Consider the following 21,390-nt stretch of genomic DNA (forward strand, 5'->3'; position numbering starts at 1 on the left):
AGTGCTGTAAGATAGTCTGAAAGACAGTTTCCAGTGTCGAGGCTTGCGAGCCAGGGATGTAATTGGGTGCTATATTTGGGGAAGTGATAGTTGATTCAGTTAGAGAATAGTCCCATTTCAAGCTTGCTGCCCTTTCTAGATGATGCCCCATTTTCTTATACCCAGCCCGACGAGCAGTCATGAAAAGAGAACCTTCTACTTTCTCTGGGTCACTTTCATTTTCACTAGCTAGTAATTGAGGATCCTGAGTCGTCAACCGACCACTCCTGGCTATCAGAAAGAGAGAAAAAGCAGTCATTGGGGTCTACCTTGGCCTCAGTGCTTACAGGCTGTGTCGCTTACCCCTGGTTTAGGGGATGTTCTACAGAGTCCACTTGCGTGACTGTCTCTATTACTGGGGACCAGAGACTCATTGTGTCCCCTGTTGTAGCTCCTCCTATCTCCCCTTCGCTTATTGCCCGTTTATCTCCATGATCTCTATCTTGTCTTCGGGATGGCCCACTCTGCCTCGATTCATCAATTTTAACAAGCTTGAACACTTTCCTTTTTCTTTCTCTTTTTGTGACTCAGTACCTACAGTCAAGCTCCCAGAAGGTGACTCTTCAGCCGGTTGTGTGTGAGAGCTTTCCTCTCCAGAAACCACTAGATCCTGACCGACTCCGTTAGGGAGAACTGCCTCCTCGGTCTCTGCAGCGCCTGTGTCTGTTCCTGTGCTTATAGACTGCCTTCCACAGGGAGCGTGCAACGTTTCCAACACTGAGCCCCCCGGCACACGCCATCCAGACGAGGTCCTGCCTCTTCCCCTTAATGGATCCGGCTCCCTTTCCATCTCCGATACTGGTGCTGCCGCCTGCAGCGTCCGTCGTCCCCCTCGTTTCCCCTTGTTGCCGACAGAGTCTGTGCTCGGGGGTACACCAGACTTTCCTCTCGTCAAGCTAGCGACTTTAGGGGCCATCCGCGCAGTGCCGACATCCAACAGAAGCGAGGACTTGATCTACCAGCAGCTTCAATGCCACGCTGTGTCCCTGTGGCTGCCCGTCCCCTGAACAGCTGTCAACTGCTGCTTCAACACCAAAGGTCCCAGCGTGGAAAAGCCTCAAACAGGTAGGTGCTCTATATTTCATTTCAGTCGTCCCTCCATTCAATCAGAAAGCCGTTTCACGGTGCTGCGTTGGCAAGCTCGCTCCTACGACCTCAAGCGGCCGCCATTTTGCTTCCCTCCGCCTGTGGTAGATTAAAGGTAGAAATATTAAAGATATTAAAGGTAGCCATATAAAAGACAGCCATTTCCATTAGTCTGGCATACAGTCCTAATATACATATTATATTGATATTATATACCACCCACCTAAAGCAAAAGCCCGATTTGAGCCTCATTTGCTGAAAATATTTAAAAAAATCATACGCTGACACTTCCCTCGGAAAATGTAATATTGAATAGGGTAGCCACAATTACAGAAACTTTGAAGCACTAGGCAATCTATTTCAAGTTCATAATCTTAATCAGCACTCCTTAAGAGCAACACACCTCAAATGATGTATGCTTGGTCTCATAATTGCCAAACAAATCTCCTATTAAATGCTCATCACCCCTGGACACTATCAGGGACACTTCACAATACCATTTCAACTGTACATTTCTCATAGTCTTATGATGGTCTAAACTTCCACACAAAACGTTTGGAAATGATCACTCGACAATTTATCTAGGAGGGCTCTGGAGCAGATCCTCTCAGCAAAACTGCTACATTCCCTGCATCCAAACAAATTTCAATGACATGTCCGCCTGCTAATATGAAATCATTATCTCAACAGTTGTCTTACTTGTTGCACCCAAAATAACTTCAAACAGATCAAGTTAATCATAATCTTGGACGAATTAAACATTAAAGGAACAATTCACAAAAATTTAAATGGTTGATGAACCACCAAATTTCCACACCAGTTAAACTTACAGAATTAAAGTTCTTAGGAAAACATTAGAATTCCCAATTTGTAGAAGCAAAATTGACATTTCTGCAAGAATATGTTGAGTATTCTCCAACACGTCAGTGATCCTATTCTAACTCATAAGCTTCATCAGAGCTCCGGCCTTTAACTCAGTAACAAGTCCATCTAAATATTAATGAAATGGGTTTCGACCCTTGAAAAGATCTCCAAAATTACAACTTTCAATTACCTCTTTAGAAATCTAGGAGCAAGTCACTCCCAAAACAAACAAACGCTTTGATCACCTATACCATAATTGGTATAATAGAACTCACAGTAATCATTCAAATTCCCAAGTCTACACATTGTAATCAAGACTTATTACCAGCTATTATCATCAAATGGAACTTTGTCATGTTTGCTGTGAAATGGTGGGAGCTTATCAATGCCACTCTTTTCTAAAGGAGCTTTCTTATCTCCAAAAAATGTATTCAAACTACTTCTATCCTAAAGTATTGTAACACTGAGCCACATCTACTTTCAAATTATAGGCCTGCAACCAAGCTCCTATGTGCATCTGTACACAGATGCACTGCACTTTTTGTAAGCCCTGGCCTCAGAGGAAATTGTGCTTACCATATATACTTTCCTGAGCTTGGTGATTAAAGCAAGGAATTTGCTTGGGTAGCTTTTCATGATGATTGTTAGCTTTTCCGAATGTCTCTGTATTTAGTTTTTTGTCAGACAAATATCATTTGTGTTACTGCTGTGATGCGCTGTACTAACTGCAATTTTAGATTTAAGATGAAATGCGTTTTCCAAATGTCAATTGCAATTTTATCAAAAGATAAAACATGTTTTTCATGTTCATTTCTGTGACTTGTCTCAGCGTCTTAGAAATACATAGGTAGGCCTCAAAATTGACGTCATTACCGCTGACGCACTCTGCAATTTGTGTTTTTTATTCTCACCTTTTATAATAATTTCTTTTTAAGGATCTCAATATGAAATTGTGCTGTTTTAGTATTTTTTATCATTATTGGTGTCTAGTTGTATATGACTGTATTTTACTTTTGTGGTTCATATTAAATTTAATATGACCGAATAAAAGCTATTGAATACCTTAACCCCAAGCCAAATCTGCTTTCAGATTATTGACCTGTAATCAAGCTCCCTTGACTTTTTGAATCCCGTGAGAAATGTGCATCACTAAGGATAATCGTCCACCTAAATCTGATAATGACCTATTTCGTTGCTAATTGGGTTTACATAAGGGATGTAACATTGAGACAGCTACAGGTAATATTATAAACAACATCTATGGATCACAGATGGAGGGGCTTCATGCCTCCTGGTTCTGTTAGATCTTATGGTTGCATTTGACACAGTTGACTATGGGTGCTTTTTGTAAGTAATAGAACACTGCATGCTTTTCATAGTGATCCTAAATAGTAAATGTTGGCTACCACTCTTTGTTAATCATACTGGTCTTTTTTGTGATACCAGTCACAGCAGGTTCAAATGGTCAAGGATCTCCAAAACCCAAGGAAAAGAAAAGACACATACCTAGCATTATTCTACATTCCTATAGTAAGTTCTGTACTTTAAAGGGCAAAAGGTCTCACACACCCTAGGGTAGCATGATTCATCATAGGGCCCCACATCACACCATTATCATCAGGGATAGTGGTGTGAGCTAAAACTCTCAGCAGAGTGAAACTCTTGAAGTGTATCACAAAAAAGTGGGCTCCTAATGGATATCAGTGTGGGTGTTGCGTGTAGAAAGGATCATAGGAAACAAGAAGTTAAAACTACCTTCTAGTGGACCTAAGATAGTTTATTGTTGCCCTCAGTGTGTAGAAACTAAAGGAAGGTGGGGTATGATTCAATCCAAAGCTTTGGACAACATATTTCTGGCTTTGTAACCCTAAAATCAGCTGTGTATGAATTCATCAGGGCCAACAGAGCCACTTTGCAAAATAAAAAGACAAGTGATAATACATGATATAACAATGAGCTGTATGTTGATTGGGTGTTGTACTTGCTGTTCAACAGGCCCTGTCTTGGTTAGAAAAGAAATTAATGAAAAATAAAACACTGAACATAGACAAATGTGCTCCATGTCACAGCAAACAGTGCCAGCTCTCTGTAAAATGCAAAATAGTGAGAGTGTACTGTGAACACTCCAAACCTAGAAGGAGTGACCTTGATAAGATGCTGTTAGACCTGTCAGCCTTAGGGTGGTCTTTCCCCAAACCTTTTTACCTTCTCCCCTCCTGTGTTGCTGAATTTGTTTTTTGTTGGCCTTAGTACTCTGTGCACTTTACAACTGCTAACCAGTGCTAAAGTGCTTGTGTTCACTCCCTAAAACATGGTAAAATTGGCTTACACCTCATTGCCATATTTAATTTACTTATGAGTCCTGAGTAAAGTGGTATGCCTTATACCCTATGGCCGGTAAATTAAATGCTACTAGTGGGCTAGCAGCACTTCCTGTACCACCCACTTAAGTAGCCCTTTAAAACATGTCTCAGGCTTGCCATTGCAGCCTGTTTGCAGTTTTAAACTGCCAATTTGACTTGGTAATATAAAAGCGGGAACATACCAGACGTTTCTTCCACTTCAAAGCTGGTACCAGGTATAAAACAAGGACCCCCGGACACACTCTTCAGTTCATTTCTGGACCTTCAAAGGGACTCTCAGAGGGCTGTCCTGCTGCCTGTGTCCTATTGTGTACTACAGAGTACTGCCCTGCTACACTAAGAGGACTGCCCTGCTGCCTGAAGCCTACCCTGCGATTGAGCAAGGACTCGTAGAAAAGAGACTTGCTTGGAAGCAATCCGCTCCTTTAACTGACTAACAAGTTATCAAAATTGTTTTGTGTAAAAACTAATGTGCACCACATGAATTTGTGAGTTAGTGAAGCTTGCTTATGTGTTTACTAACGTGGATAACATGAACGAAGGACTAAAACCGCTTTAAACGGGGAATCTTTACCGACATGCGTCAACTGCATCTACGCAGTATGACGAGCTATCGCTTGGAGGGAAATTCTAGCGCATGAGCAGTAAGTAATAAAATAGAGACTTGAAGACTCGCGTGCAAGGCATCTGCTTAGCGGAAATGAAAACAGGCTATTCTACTAATACTAATTTGGGGAAAGTATTATCAAGTAAAGGGGAATAGAGTAGAGGTGGTGGTATACAGTGGGACCATTTTATTTGTGAAATTAATAATTGTCTTTCTGACTTTATCACTAGTGCACATTTGGGCCTCTCTTGTATAACTGAAGTAAGCTGAGTAAAAGGAAGACTGTGCATGTCCACTGAAAGTTCACCCGGAATGATGACTTGGATGTTGAACGGGAGCCAAGGTTCCAAGTGTTATACTCTGGGAACGGATGGTGAAAAGTTCAACGATGTGGACTCACATTCAGACTGTATAAAAATGTTGCATATAAAATGTGAATGCGTGTGTGAACTAAAATTATGAATAAAAATTAAGGGGATGGGTTTGCGAACAACAGATGAACTGACTTAGATGACATGTAAGCATGGTGTGATGATCTTCTCCCCTTGCCTAACCAATTAGACCTTGTATTTTTACAATATTGAAACTTTAGTGGGTGGAACATGAAGAAAGAAAGGTATAATTAAGATAGCTTTAGTTAGTTAGCAGAGTTCGGGATGCTGTCCGTGTAGTGGGAGATGCTGTTGCTAGGAGAGATGCTATGAGATGCTGATAAAGAGCCAAATGCAGAACCTTCTATCCTAATGTAATTGGGTTAGATAAGAAGATCGCTGAAGAATCTCGAGGAGGAAGAGAGTGTCCGAGAGGGGTGCAGCACAACCGTTGGTATTCTAGAGAGGTCAACTATCCTGTCCTGAATCCTGTCCTGAAGTCTTTGTCTCCTGACCTTTCCCAAGGGGACCCTTACCAGCCCTTTGGCCAGGGGGTTGGTCTTCACACCATTCTTGGTAATTATAATTTCACGTTATTTGCAGATGTTCTTTTCTCTCTATCCTCTCCTTTCCTTAGACATTGTTTATTGAGTAAGTCTGTGTTATATTTTGTTTGATGATTTAATTGAATTTTCTCTCCAAAGAATGATGGTGATTGCACTGTGTATTAGAGATGGCTCGCATGCGCTTGAAATTTAGATAAAGATTTTAAACCTTCCTGAGTCTGTGATTATTTTACTTTAAATATAGAGAAGTTTAGAGTTATGTACATTGTCACCATCAACTAGTTCAACTAATGGTCCATCGACCAGAGGAAAAAACTACTTAATCAGTGAAAGGGTTAGTTTGAGATGAATAGAGGTACCAAATAACTAATCCTAATTATTGTGGAAATTATAGAAAAATTATACATAAACTTTGACTCCAGCGGTTTACTCAATTGTGTGTTTATGGGTCCAGGTGAGTATATGGTAGTGGAGTATCTGTTGTTGGTATGCCGCTGGATCAGTTTTCTGGTAGCAGAGTTATGGTTATTATTAACTAATTTGGTGATAAATATTGAGAATTAATTATTGATTTATGTTTAATATAAGAGTTAGCATCTTGTTTTATGTTGTCCAGAATCCCGGGAAAATGAGTAGCGGGTGGTGACAGAAGCCACACTGCAGTGAGGTTACTTGTCTGTTGGAATAATACTGAGAAGCTACGTAGGGCTGGCAGTATTAAACTAGGGACTATTTTGTATAAAAGTTGAGTGGGAGTGATAGCAGAGGGTTTGCTGGTGAAACTTTGGTCTTATTTCTCAGTAGGGGTAACACTGAAGGAGTAACAGGTTCTTCCGAGCTTGAATGAAGGGTAAACAGATGTTTTACACACAGTAGAAGAGTAATTCTGAAACTCAAGAGTAAGTTGAAATGTATCCTTTGTTTAGGGGAACAGACAGAGTAGCAAATGTTTTTATTTAATGTAATGTAATGTAGCCAGAATGTATGAAGTGCACTATCATCCCATGGGTATCCTCGTGCTGAAAATACAGATGTTCCTCTACAAGCACAAAGTTTACCCACCGCATGCGTTGCCAGCACTACACCCTAGGGAAGAGGTACATTTTAAGTTTTTTTCTAAACTGAAGGAACTCCTCTATTTGTCTGATATTGGGTGGGGAGATTGTTCCACAGCTGTGCCGCCGCACAGCTGAACACTATCCCTCCATATCTGGAAGTTCTTGCTCTGGTGGTGCGGACCAGGTGAGCAGTAGAAGAACGAAAAATACGTGATGGGGAGTGCCAACCAAATTTTCATGCAATGGCAGAGGTCCAAGTCCATGAAGGGCCTTGAACACATTACATAATGCTTTGAACTGGATTCTCTGGGCTAGAGGGAGCCAGTGGAGATCAATGAGAGCTGCGGATGCAGAATCATCTTGCCTCCTCTTTAAAGCTAACTTTGTGGCTATTGTTTGTATTCTTTGTAGTTTCTTAATGAGGAAATTAGGTGCACCGAAAAGCAGGGCGTTACAATAGTCCAGCCAGCTCAGGATAACACTTCTGACTACTAGAGCCCTGGCTGACAAAGGTAACATGGGGAGGATTTTCAGGAAGGCTTTGATGAGGGAGAAGCAGGTTCCAACTATTTTATTTACATGTTTCTCCATACTCAACTTGTTGTCGAAAACTATCCCCAAATTGCGCACAGCTGCCGCTGGTGTGGGAGGCGTATCTGCCTGAATGGGCTGGAATTTATCTGGAAGTGGGCAAGGGATTTTTTTCACTGTGCAGCTCAATATTTCTGTTTTCCCACCATTAAACTGCAGGGAATTAGCCATGAGTCTTCTAGCAGTCTTCTGCATACATTTGTGGAAGTTACTGAGTGACGTAGACTCTCTGCCTTCCAGAGACAAGATGAGCTGTGTGTCGTCTGCATAATTCACCAGCTTAATGGTATAGGATTTAATGATGGGAATCAGTGGTCTTAAATAAATATTAAAAAGGATCGGAATAATAGTTGACCCTTGGGGGACCCCATGCTGAACCGTTCTAAATTTAGATAGAAAAGGGGGGAGGGACACAACTTCTCCGGATAGGACTGAAGCCAGTTAAGAGCTAGGCCCTCCAGCCCAAGTTCCGCAAGCCTCCTTAGTAAAATTATATGATTGACCGTGTCGAATGCGGCAGACATGTCTAGTAGAATTAAAACAGTTAACTGACCTCTGTCTGCTGGCATTGGTCAGACCACGAGCGTGAGCCTGAGTCTGATTGGTTGATAGATAGAAGCCACGCTAGAAATGGTCAGGAAAATGTGTATGTTGAGTCCTGATTTGACTGTGGGTGTGAGTCGTGCTGATATAGGACGCGAAATAGGTAATAGAGCTAGAAGATATACGGAAGACGCTTTCCCATATCTTCCATCTGAAATGTTCTCGAAGACCAAAGAAAATTACGTTAATGAAGAAAATTAAAAATGTCTTTAATAATGACAAACCTGTAATGACTAGAGCGGGAATTCCTAATCTGCTACCTAAAACGCCTGCTTCATTTATGATGATGGAGAAAGGATATCACACGTGTGTATGGTTGGAGAATTGGGTGGAGTATACGAAAGGTGATGGTGTTTTGGCTTTTCCGGATCATGGTACTTTTAATTTGAAGATACTTCAGAATTTGAGAGATAGAATTAATATGTTAGAACCAAATCCTATAATAACACAGTATGAAGCTTTGGAAGAATGGGAGATTGAGGCATTTGATAGTGAAAAATTCAGAAGTGGTCGGAGATTTAGAGGATTTTTGCCTAGACATCCATATGAGTCAAGTAGAGATCAAATGAAGCGTTGGAGAAGAGCTGTAGTATCAGAAGGTTTATATCCAGTGTTCATGGCTGAAGAACAGTCGGGAAGCAAGTTTAGGTAGAAACCAAACACATGAATGTGACAGGATATGGTGAATCAGATGACGAATTGTTGGAGGAAATTCTAACTAAAAATCCTCTACCGTATCAAGAAGGACCCAATAGAGTCATCCCAAGTGCACCCATTGTGGGAACACCCTTTATTCCTCAACTTTTACATCATTCATCAGTTAATAAGGTGTCTCAAGATAAAGAAATAGAAGCATTGAATAAAACTAGTGAGGAAGTAGTACAGAAAATAAGTCAATTGAATTTAAATACTGAAGCTTTGACAGTACCGGTGACTATAGGTCCTGTTATCCCATTATATGGAGATAAATTGAGTAGCTCAAAACCTCTAGCTGTAACAATTCCTTTGAATAATCCCAGAAAAGAGGTAGTAATATCTGATGATCAGGCTAGTGAGTGCGGTTCAGTCATTTCATTAATGGACCTTCCAATAAGGGAACCTTTAATTGAAACTCCGAAAAGAGTCATGCTGGAAATTTGAAAGAAAATGGGTCTATGGTACCTGCAGGAACGAGAGGCTCGACAGCGGTCACTTCAGAAGATTTGGAAAGATGGGCACAGGGAATAGAAAAACGAAGCTCAACACCAAATATCTTAGATATTTAGAGATTGAAGGTGGAGTTGGAAGAGATGATAGCTGATAATGTGGGAATAGAAAGGTTGAACCATTACAATGATGAGGAGTTGTTATTTATATGTAGGAGCATAACCAGAAATGCAAAATTGTTTCAGGAGAGATTGACAGAGGTTGCGTCAGAGATTGGAGTAGATATAGGGAGATCAAAATTGTTACAGAAACAATATATCGAGTGGAGTTTACTGACAAGGATTTAGAAAATATGAATGTGTCTGGTAAAAGACTACAGATAAAATAATTAATGAACATTTTGCAGAAGTGGGGAGACATTGACACGTGAAGGACGAGGTGGACAAGAAAGAAGAAGGAACCACTAGCAAAGGAAGCATCATCGGCATTCTTACTAAAAAAATCAGAAAAGGCCGAGAGATTGTGTCCCATGAGAGAGGTTACTGGTGGTGGATATGTTCATGTTCCATGGAGCAGACAGGATATTTTGTCATTTACAAACAATTTCCCTAGGTTGTGCGAGAAACCCGTTGAATGGTATAAACAGGTTAAAAGATTTGTGAAAGTTTCGAAGGTTCAGTTGAAGAATCTGGATGGCTTGTTTAATATTGTGGTACCTGCTAACTTATGGAGAGAGTGTAAGATTACAGTTGATTGGCCAAATGAGGAATATCTGAGGGATTCCAAAACAGGAGCACCATCAGAGGAGGTGATGAAGAAATATCACCAAATAATTACTTTTTTGAAAGGGAAAATTCCTCCTAAAGAAACTGATTGGGTAAAGATAGATAGAACAACTCAAGAGCCAAATGAGTCTGTACATGCATCTATGAGCGGTTATTGCAAGTGTTTAAGCAGTATAGTGGTTTTGCGAACATTGGTGATAAGGATATGGGACATTTTGTGTATCGGTTTGTGTATGGTCTGAAACCAGAGATTAGTCAGATGACTCATCAGCACATGTTGTGCTGGCAAAGTAAAACGATTGATGACATTTTTAAGTATGCCAAGTATTGCGGAGGTGACATTGAGGCAAGGTGTAGAAAGTTAAAAGAGAAAATGATGTGGGCACATGTGAAATAGGCAGAACAGCAGGAAAATAAATTCAATACCTAGACTGATAATCAGGTAAACGAGCAGAATCATAATGATCAAGTAGCAAATGGTGGTAAAGTAAGAGGACAAATTAATAGAGAGGAAGCGAAGAAGAGGTTTCCTTGTCATGCTTGCGGAAAGGTTGGACATTGGAAGAACGAGTGTAAGAAAATTCAGAATAATAATGGACCAAACAAAAATTTAAATCCACAGATGCAGAATGAAGTGATAATGAATCAGCCGCAGCAGGTAGTTACTCCACCGTGTCAGGTGCCAGCAGCTCCTATGCCAAATGTTGTGAACACTCAAAGATACAGTGCGAACACCGGATTTCACTGAGAAAGTGGTAAGAAAAATTCTGTGGTTACACAATATTTTTTACAAAATGATAATGACGAGATGGACTTTGTGCAATGACGTGCCTGAGGGGGAGGAAGAGGAGTGCGTACTTGGCGCATCCTTGCTGGTAGATCAGTCAGGTCCATTTATTGATGGGAAAGTGGAAGGTAGTAACATCACTTTTCTAATGGATACTGGTTCTACCCGGTCTACTGTGAGAACAGCAGACATCCCAAACCTACCCCTCTCGCGAGAAACAATCCAAGTTGTAGGAGTGTCGAATCAACAGATTAGAACCCCAATCACAAAACCAATGGAGGTACATATTGGAAATTTTAAAGACATGCATCGGTTTGTAGGTTGCGATTCCAGTCCAGTAAATTTGTTGGGAAGTGATCTATTGTGCAAAATGAACTGCACAATCTACTGTAAACCAGACGGTGTTGCTTTCGAAACCCCTGATGAAGCTGTTGTATATAAAATGATGCTAGCCAAGCAAGGTACTGAAGTAGTCCCCGAGGGGATTATGATGCTCCCCAGGGAAGTAGAAAGGTCGACCTTTCCACTTCCCTGGGGAGCATCATAATCCCCTCGGGGGTCACCGATTTTAATTAGGCTGGTATACCACCAGAATAAAATTGTTCCTTGATTGGCAATACCATACCTATTTGAACCCACTACACCACCACTCACTACACTTGTTGCACCTACCCCCACGCACCCATACGGCTGTCTCTAAAAAGATCACCGAAAAAGAGCCCCTCCGCGGGAGCCCGTCGGGCATTGCAGCGCCGGCCCGACGAGGAGCACAGCCCTATGATGAAGCATGACACCTTGCTAGGTGTGTGAGGGCATTCTATAGAGACTAATCACTCTCCCCCCTCTCTCCCAGAGGAACTGCACTCCTGGTTTTGTTTCTCATACCTTGGAGCACGGTGCAGGACCTCAGTACAAAAGCTCTCGGTTCCTCCCTTTTTGCAGCAGTTTATCCAAACACACGACAGTACAAAATGAGTCCAGAAGTGAAAGCAGGAGTTGCTCCAGAAATTGAACAAATGATTAAGCAAGGCATTTGAAAAGAAATAATGGGTAGTCCTTGTAATTCGCCAATAATGGGACTTAAAAAGCTTAGCGGAAAATACAGGATAGTGCAGGATTTGAGAAAGATCAACAAAATTGTAGTGCCTTGTTTCCCAGTAGTGCCATGGTGTCGAGTTCCTCATGGGTATACAGAGAGTCCCTCAATTTTTAATCAAATCCTGGAAAAGTGTCTAGAAACATAGGTTATGCCCAGAAACTCAGTTTTGGTTCAGTACATTGATGACCTACTGGTGGCATTAAAGACATGAGAAGATTGTGTCACTGACACAATTGCATTACTGAACCATTTGGCTGAAGGAGGACACAAGGTGTCTCCAGAGAAATTGCAGTTTTGTCAACAAGAAGTTAAATATTTAGGCCATAAAATAGAAAGAGGAGTTAGAAAAGTTACCCCAGAGAGAATAAAGATAATCAAGCAAATGCAACTACCTCAGACACAAAAGGAAATGAGAATGTTTCTTGGAATAGTTGGGTACTGTATGTACTTCCCTGCTGGCAAAACCATTGATTCAGTTGACTCGGAAAAGAGCCAAGGATCCGGTTGTCTGGAATGATGAGTGTGTGGAAGCGTTTGTAAAATTCTAATATTGCCTGTGTGAGGCCCCTGCCTTAGGCATGCCTGATTATGCGAAAGAGTTTGCACTGTTCTGTTGTGAGAGAGAAAGTTGTGCACTATCAGTTTTGACTCAAAGGCATGGATTAAGCCGACGTCCAGTAGCATATTTCTCTGCTACTCTGGATCCTGTGGCTTCAGCATTACCTGGCTGCTTAAAAGCAGTAGCTGCTACTTGTATGAGTCTGGAACAAAGCGAATCGATTGTGATGGGACATCCAGTCAAAGTTTACATCCCACATTCAGTTGAGATTTTTTTAACAAGAACTCGAATGCAGCACCTTACCCCTAGTCGGATGACTAAGTATGAAAGAGTGAATCTGGGAGCAGAGAATGTGACAGTAATAAGATTTACAATAATGAATCCTGCCACATTATTGCCAGACCCATGCTGTGAAGAAGTGAAAGATGAAGTGGATCATGATTGTCTGGATGTGACTGAGATGTGCACTAAGCCCCGCCCGGATATAAAAGAAGTGCCCCTGAAAGTGTCAGATCATGAACTATTTGTAGATGGGTCATGCATGAGAACAGAGGGAGGAGGACTCAGTGCAGCTTACGCTATATGTAAAATATCGGGGGTCATCGAAGCATCCTGTTTACAGGGAGTCAAATCTGCACGAGTAGCCGAATTGGTGGCCTTGACAAAGTCATGCAAAAGTGGGAAAATTTGGATGATGACCATATTCATGGACAGTCAATATGGTTTTGGGGTTGTACACGATTTTGGCCAGCTCTGGATGCAGAGGGGATTTCTGACTTCTTCAGGATCTCCTATAAGAAACGGCAAAAATATAAAGGAATTGTTGGAAGCAATACAATTGCCAAAAGAAATAGCAGTGGTCAAGTGTGCTGCTCACCAGTCAGGAAATTACTATGTGGCGGCAGGTAACAGATACGCTGACCAAATTGCTCAATATTGTGCAAGAAATAACATGGCACTTAACAGAAAAATTGAAACAAATGAAATCAGCTGCCAACTTATGTTTTTCTCAGCTCTAGAAACATGGGATTAGGTTAGACAGTTGCAGGATGAAGTTGAGGCAAATGAAAAGAAAATCTGGATAAAGTCAGGTTGTGAAAGAAGGACAGAAGATGATGTATGGGTGTTCACCGATGGCAGACTGCTTACTCTCTCAAATGGCAAGGATGTATCATGGGGACACACATGTTGGTAGGGACGAATTGATTAGACTATTCAAACAGAATTGGTACAATCCAAAGTTCAGGTTAGCCGCAGAGAGCCTTTGCCAAAGTTTCTTGATCTGTCAACAGTTAAATCCAGGCAGAAAGACAGTGGTCAGTTGGGGAAAATTTGGAAAGGCTGAAGGACCATTCACGAGACTGCAGCTTCACTTCATAGAGTTGCCTCCAAGCAACGGAATGAAGTATGTCCTTGTCATCGTGTGTTTGTTTTCACGATGGGTGGAGGCATACCCCACTAGGAGAAATAACAGTCTAACAGTTGCTAAATTGCTGTTAAGAGAGTTGATTCCTCGTTTCGGTTTCCCAGTCACTTTGGAATCAGATGTAGGACCTCATTTTAATAATGAAATAATTCAATTAATCTGTGAAGCATTCAATATTGAACATAAACTGCACTGTGCATACCGTCCAAAGGCTTCTGGAGTGGTTGAGCAACTAAATGGCACAATCAAGTCATGGTTAGGGAAGGGGTGTGCATCCACTTCGCTGAAATGGCTAGATGCATTGCCTCTTGTGCTGATGGGACTCCAAAGTATTCCTGACAGAAAAACAGGATTGAGTCCACATGAAGTACTCATGGGAAGGGCAATGAGACAAGCATTTATTCCTGGACATAAATTGATTAATATAACTGATGATCTGGTATTAGACTATTGCAAAGCATTGGCTGACCTAGTGTGTTCTGTCTCTCACCAGTTTGGAGAAGACCCAGTTGCCAGGCAGCCAAAACAGGTGCATGATCTGAATCCTGGAGACAGTGTGGTGGTGAAGAAACACACCAGAAAGTGGTGCCTAGCACTCAGGTGGGATAAACCACGTCAAGTTATACTGGTCACTATCACAGCAGTGAAGTGTGTAGATTTACCCAATTGGATTCATGCGTGTCATACCAAAAGGGTTCCAGGCCCTACTGAAGAAGAACAGCAACTGATTGAACAGTTGAAACAGCTGAAGGTTGTGAAGTCAAAGAATCTAGAGTGATAAGTTCTGAAGTAATAGACGAGGAACAACCGAGCAGGAGGGATGAATACCAGTGATTGACATACCTGAAGTTGTTATTCAATCAAGAAGAAGACCCAGATTAGAGAGACAGGAAAGTAGTGAGGATCAGATAGGTGTAGAAGGACACGCTCAGGTGGAAGTGAATAAAGCTACTCGAAAACCTGAGCAAAACCAGACAGGGAAAGAAGAATATACTCAGGCAGAGGTCAACAGAACTATCCAAAGACCTAAGCAGGGACAGATAGGAAAAGAAGAACACGTTCAGGCAGCAGAAGAACAAATTGTAGTAAGACCTGAACAGGATCAGTTAGGAGAAGAAGAACAGGTTCAGGCGGATGAAATAACAACAATAAGACCTGAACAGGAACAGGTAGAGAGTGATTCAGAAGAAGAACAGATTGTGCCTCGACATACTGAAAATAAAAGAACTTTTGAACAAGACGGAGAGGGTGAAAGTGCAGTTCAGGTTAAAAGGGTCAGAAAGGGTGATAACTGACCAGGTGGAGTGAAAAGATTGAGATACTATCTGGGAAAAACAAAAGAAAGACCAGAGAAAGTGAATGAGGTTATTAGTCAAACTCAGTCTAAACAGTCAACTGTGAAAAACACACTAAGAAGCCCATGACTGAGAATTTTGAACTATAGATACAAGGCCCCTGAGTGGACCTATGTAATATTAGAAGAATTTGAGAATTTAGATTTAAGTAAGGAATCAGAAGAAGTAGATGCTACACAGATTGATGAAAGAAAGTTGAGATCACCTTAAAAACAAAAGCTTGAATTTCCAAGTGAAGAAAGAAAGAGGAGAAAATATCTTCTCAGATTAAAATGGTGAAAAATAAAGTCACTGAGCAACCGAAACGAAGTTTAAAACGAAGATGTTGTAGAGCTTGCATATGTAGCATTTTATTAGTGATCTCAGTGTGGTTATTTCTAACAGTGGCAGTGCCTTTATTGATGACAGAAAATAAGAAGAATGATACAGTTGCTAATGGAAAAGCAGTTACAATAAAAGGAGATAGAGTAGAATTAGAAGCTGCAGATGAGACAGATTTCCTTCACACAGTATCAAATTATGATACGTCTTTAAATGTTTTTTCAAAATTGTTATTTCAATATGTAGATACAATGGAGATTAGTGATTGTTATGTCTGTATGAAATTACCAGCATCAGTGTCAGAGGGAGTTACATATCACCATTTACCTTTAACATATGGTATATCGTGTAGTGTTCTAGCAAGTCTGTTCTATGCAACAGGAAAACTTCCATATTATTATTCAAACTTAGATGTAGTATTTCCAGAGCTTCCTATTTGAAAGAATATAAATCCAGTACTTAGTAGTCAAGATGCACAGTTCATGGGTTAATTTTTCTTAACAATGAAATCAATAGATATAGTCAAGGCACACAAGAGTAATTTAACATGTATATTACGCGAAGAAGAAAAAGTGTTTTTGAATTTAGTTGAAGGAAGGAGATAGGATTTCCAAAAGAAAGCTGCTAAACAGAACACCGATGTACCACCATGGGCTGGGAAAGAGGGAATTTATACAACTGGCAAGGCGCATGCTGCAATGTCCCTGGACTTTGTCAAGAAAGGGAAAACCTGCCTTTATAGGTTAAAGACAGATTATAATAATGTATTTATTGGTTCCAGTGAATGTGAACACAACTTCCTAATTTTGGGAGGTTGGGGACTAAAAGGGGGAACTGAAGCTGTATTTCCTGGGGTTTACTACATGTGTGGGAATAATGCTCATTATAAATTGCCCGCACAGTGGTATGGAAGTAGCTACTTTGGGATAGAATTTCCGAAAAAGTATCATATAAAAAGAATCACTGGAAATGATGAAAACACTAATGGACTAACAAGGAGAAAGAGAGCTAGTTTTTCAGAAATAGTGTGTGATGTTTTTGGTGCATTGATACCTTCAGTGGAAGTCATTCTGAATTCACACAGAATTTGTAAATTGTCGACAGTAGTTGATCGTCTCTCGACTGATACTGCTAGGGGTTTCCTGATGATCAATACAGAAATGGTTGCAATTAGGTCTATGGTTTTACAAAATAGACTTGCGCTTGATATTTTATTAGCAAAAGAAGGCAGAGTCTGTAGAATGCTGAAAGTTCAACATTGTTGCACTTACATTCCTGATAAAATTAGGGAAATCAGAAGGTAAATTAAGAATATCACAAAACTGCATGAAGATTTGAAGCCACTGGAGGTTGACAGTGTATGGGAAAGACTAACAAAGAGCATTTCTTCAATAGGGACTTGGTTTTCTGATTTAGGGAAAAATATCTTAGATCATATAATTCTTCCAATAATTGGTATAATAATAATAGTCCCAGCAATAATGATTTGGTGCAAATGTTGCAGAAACAAAGGAAAAGAAAGAAAATACGAAGTGAATGGGAAAGGAAAGAAAAGAAGGAGGGAATACGAGGAGATGCAAATGGAGGAAATGAAAGAAAGAATATACAAAAAGATGAAAGATTTATAAAACAAGGATGAAATTAAGAAAGAAAAAGAGGGGAATGAGAATGAGAAATGCTGAAAGTTGGCATCTGAGAAGGTATGGGTAATTTTGTGATGGCTAAAAATGCTATCAGAGAGGAGATTGATAGAGCAAGGACTCGTAGAAAAGAGACTTGCTCGGAAGCAATCCGCTCCTTTAACTGACTAACAAGTTATCAAAATTATTTGTGTAAAAACTAATGCGCACCACATGAATATGCGGGTTGGTGAAGCTTGCTTATGTGTTTACTAACGTGGATAACATGAATGAAGGACTAAAGCCGCTTTAAACCGGGAATCTTTACTGAGCATGCGTCAACTGCATCTATGCAGTATGACTATCGCTTGGAGGGAAATTCTAGCGAATGAGCAGTAAGTAATAAAATGGAGACTTGAAGACTCGCGTGCATGGCATCTGCTTAGCTGAAATGAAAACAGGCTATTCTACTAACGCTAATGTGGGGAAAGTATTATCAAGTAAAGGGGAATAGAGTAGAGGTGGGTGGCATACAGTGGGACCACTTTATTTGTGAAATTAATAATTGTCTTTCAGACTTTATCACTAGTGCACAGTTTGTCCTCTCTTGTATAACTGAAGTAAGCTGAGTAAAAGGAAGACTGTGCATGTCCACTGAAAGTTAACCCAGAATGATGACTTGGATATTGAACCGGAGCCAAGATCGCAAGTGTTATACCCTGGGAACGGATGGTGAAAAGTTCAACTATGTGGACTCACATTCAGACTGTATAAAAAATGTACAAATAAAATGTGAATGCTTGTGTGAACTAAAATTATGAATAAAAATTAAGGGGATGGGTTTGCGAAAAATAGATGAACTGACTTAGATGACATGTAAGCATGGTGTGATGATCGTCCCCTTTGCCTGACCAATTAGATCTCGTATTTTTACAATATTGAAACTTTAGTGGGTGGAACATGAGGAACGAAAGGTAGAATTAAGATAGCTTTACTTAGTTAGTTAGCAGAGTTTGGGAAGCTGTCCGTGTAGCGGGAGATGCTGTTGCTAGGAGAGATGCTGTGAGATGCTGATGAAGAGCCGAATGCAGAACCTTCTATCTTAATTTAATTGGGTTAGATAAGAAGATCGCGGAAGAATCTTGAGGAGGAAGTAAGTGTCAGAGAGGGGTGCGGCGCAACCGTCGGTATTTTAGAGAGGTCAACTATCCTGTCCTGAATCCTGTCCTGAAGTCTTTGTCTCCTGACCTTTCCCAGGGAACCCTTACCAGCCCTTTGGCCAGGGGGTTGGTCTTCACACCATTCTTGGTAATTATAATTTCACGTTATTTGCAGATGTTCTTTTCTCTCTATCCTCTCCTTTCCTTAGACATTGTTCATTGAGTAAGTCTGTGTTATAATTTTGTTTGATGATTTAATTGAATTTTCTCTCCTAAGAATGATGGTGATTGCACTGTGTATTTGAGATGGTTCACATGCGCTTGAAGTTTAGATTAAGATTTTAAACATTCCTGAGTCTGTGAATATTTTACTTTAAATATAGAGAAGTTTAGAGTTATGTACATTGTCACCATCAACTAGTTCAACTAATGGTCCATCGACCAGAGGAAAAAACTACTTGATCAGTGAAAGGGTTAGTTTGAGATGAATAGAGGTACCAAATAACTAATCCTGATTATTGTGGAAATTATAGAAAAATTATACATAAACTTTGACTCCAGCGGTTTACTCAATTGTGTGTTTATGGACCCAAATGAGTATATGGTAGTGGAATATCATTTATTGGTATGCCGCTGGATCACTTGTGCCTTTAGATGACTGCCCTGCTGCTTGATACCTGCTTTTCTGCTTGAACACAGGACTTCCAGAGAAACTTAAATGGCTAGTTGGCTGCTCTCCTGATCAGAACCTCAGGGACAGAAAAGCCTCCAACCATCTTAAACCCGCACCTGGACCCAACCTGGTGAGCCTAACTGTCCAAGTGGAGCTCCTCCAGTCCTGGACCCTTGGTGCCCAGACAGCCCAAATCCATAGCTAGGGACTTAGAAATGTTTCAGCCAAAAGGTGTTCTGAAAACCAAGAGGAGACGGGGACCCACCTGCTTGTCAATCTGCTCAAGGTGCATCGCTGGTCATCCTGACTTCATGGTAGCTCCTGCTATGTTCCCCTCCACAGAAAATCCTGTTCCATGACTCATTGCAGACGGGTTATCCAGCCTAGTGGAGCCCTTGTTGGTTACAGCCTGCATCTTCATACCACTGGAGATTTGTGACTTCCAAAAGCCTTCCACAGAGGCTGTGCTTTTGTTTTTTTCCTCCATTTATCCCTTTTTTGTTATTGTCCCTTCTGCTCCTCCATATGTATGATGAAATCTGTGTTTGAAGGCAGTGATGTAAAGCCCCTATCTCCATTTTATGTAAGTCCTGACTCCAGCTTGGATAATGGAGGTTGCCATCTTCTCACTCTTAGACAATGGAAGTTTCCAGAATCCTGATTTATGTAGAATCATTGTCATGTCTGCCATAAGACGCAGATGTCGCCGGCCCGTATCTGTGAAAGTGTCAGGACACTTGGGGGCATATCAACAACAACCGGCGATAATTATCTCTAAGCGCACTTAGCGCTAGGATAATTATCTCCGGCTAGCGTGAATTTTTATCGCTGAGATAGCGTGCTATTAGCAACGCTTATCTCAATAGCGATAAAAATCCTCACGCTAACAGGCTAACATGAGATTATAGCTGGAAACCCAGCGATAATCTCACTTTACCTTGTTGATAGGGACAGGCTGACTTAGCCATGATATCCTATGGAAGGAGGATATCATGGCTAAGTCAGAAAAATACCAGACGTAAAAAAGCAGCGTTAACCGCGGTTAGCGCTGCTTTTTTTGTCTCTAACAGGGTTAGCGACATTCTTGATAATAGGAGAAATGTCGCTTAGCGACATTTCTCCTATTATTTTACTCTGGAACGCCCCCTTTGCATCTCATTAGAGATGCAATGGGAAGTGTAGAGTAAAAGGGTGCTAACATGCAAATTTGCATGTTAGCACCCTGTTGTTGATAGGGCGCTAGTTTTATCTCTCCTTTTTTGGCTTTTAAAGCCAAAAAAGCAGAGATAAAGCCCTTGTTGATATGCCCCTTGATTATTGACATGCATACAACTTTTTATGGCATACCCATGTGGGTCAAATGTATACTCTTTATCAGGTTAAGTCTAAATAAGAATGCATACATACATTTAGCCGAAATAATGTAGTCTGAATTTAGGTTCTTTTACCTTACATGTGCATAAGGAAACACCTGGGACGCACTCCTTGATGCACATATTCTTTGTCAGACAGTCCTAAACATATGTCAGAAATTCCGATTTCCAATAAGATTGTCACTTGACTACTTGTCAGGAGAGGTCTTTTGCCCAGATTATTGCCCGAGATTCTGCCAGAGACTGTCTCACCTATTGCCAGCACACTTCACACTTCCCAGATGCTAGATCACATTTGAAGCTGATAAAGCTGAGTCCAGGAGCAAGACCGCAGCTTGTGTTTTCCCTTCGCAGGGAACACTGTCTTCGTGCCTCAGCTGATAAAGACAGCCATTGCTTCAAAGAAATTATGCAGGGCGTCTCTTCTCCCAAAAGATTCTAAACTGCAAATTGCTCTGCAATCCTTGCTCTCTTAGTGTAGCGCAAAGAAGTAGGCTCTAGGGTGTTAGGTTATAGATTACATTTTAAACATGCTACAAATGTTCATTTTATTCTCGTTATTTATAACCCGCCTTCTTGCTGTTTGTATAATATTCTATTTGTTTGTTTGATATGTATTGAGAAACAGATTGTACATGTAGTAAAAAATATTTTTACTTCAGTGTTCATTCTTCTTAGTACATTGTGTATGTTATATTGTGAATAACAAAATAGATATGTTACTGTTACCCTGGTGTTCATAATTCCTTCATAGGAATTGTTAGTAACCCAAAAGCAATAACTTTATTTCAATAATACATTGATTAGCGTTCTGCGGGGCTGCAATACTGAAAGTCAAAATTTCACACTGTCAAACTTCAATCTACATTAATCTAAATTCCACCAAGTTGTTGGGAAACGAAGACACCACAGAAGGTTAGAAAAATATATATGGCTTTA

General features: G+C 40.6%; 1 long non-coding RNA gene across 1 annotated transcript in view; it reads left to right on the plus strand.

The window, feature by feature from the left end:
• The first annotated feature begins 5,788 nt into the window (after window positions 1-5,788).
• LOC146863985 (uncharacterized) overlaps window positions 5,789-21,390 on the plus strand; it is a 177,567-nt gene continuing 161,965 nt past the window's right edge. Inside the window, exon 1 of the long non-coding RNA XR_014976596.1 lies at window positions 5,789-5,906. This is a non-coding gene — a long non-coding RNA (uncharacterized LOC146863985). The remainder of the gene's footprint in view (window positions 5,907-21,390) is intronic.

This window comes from Triturus cristatus, chromosome 2_1 (assembly GCF_964204655.1).
Source record: "Triturus cristatus chromosome 2_1, aTriCri1.1, whole genome shotgun sequence".
In the NCBI taxonomy this organism is placed as follows: domain Eukaryota; kingdom Metazoa; phylum Chordata; class Amphibia; order Caudata; family Salamandridae; genus Triturus; species Triturus cristatus.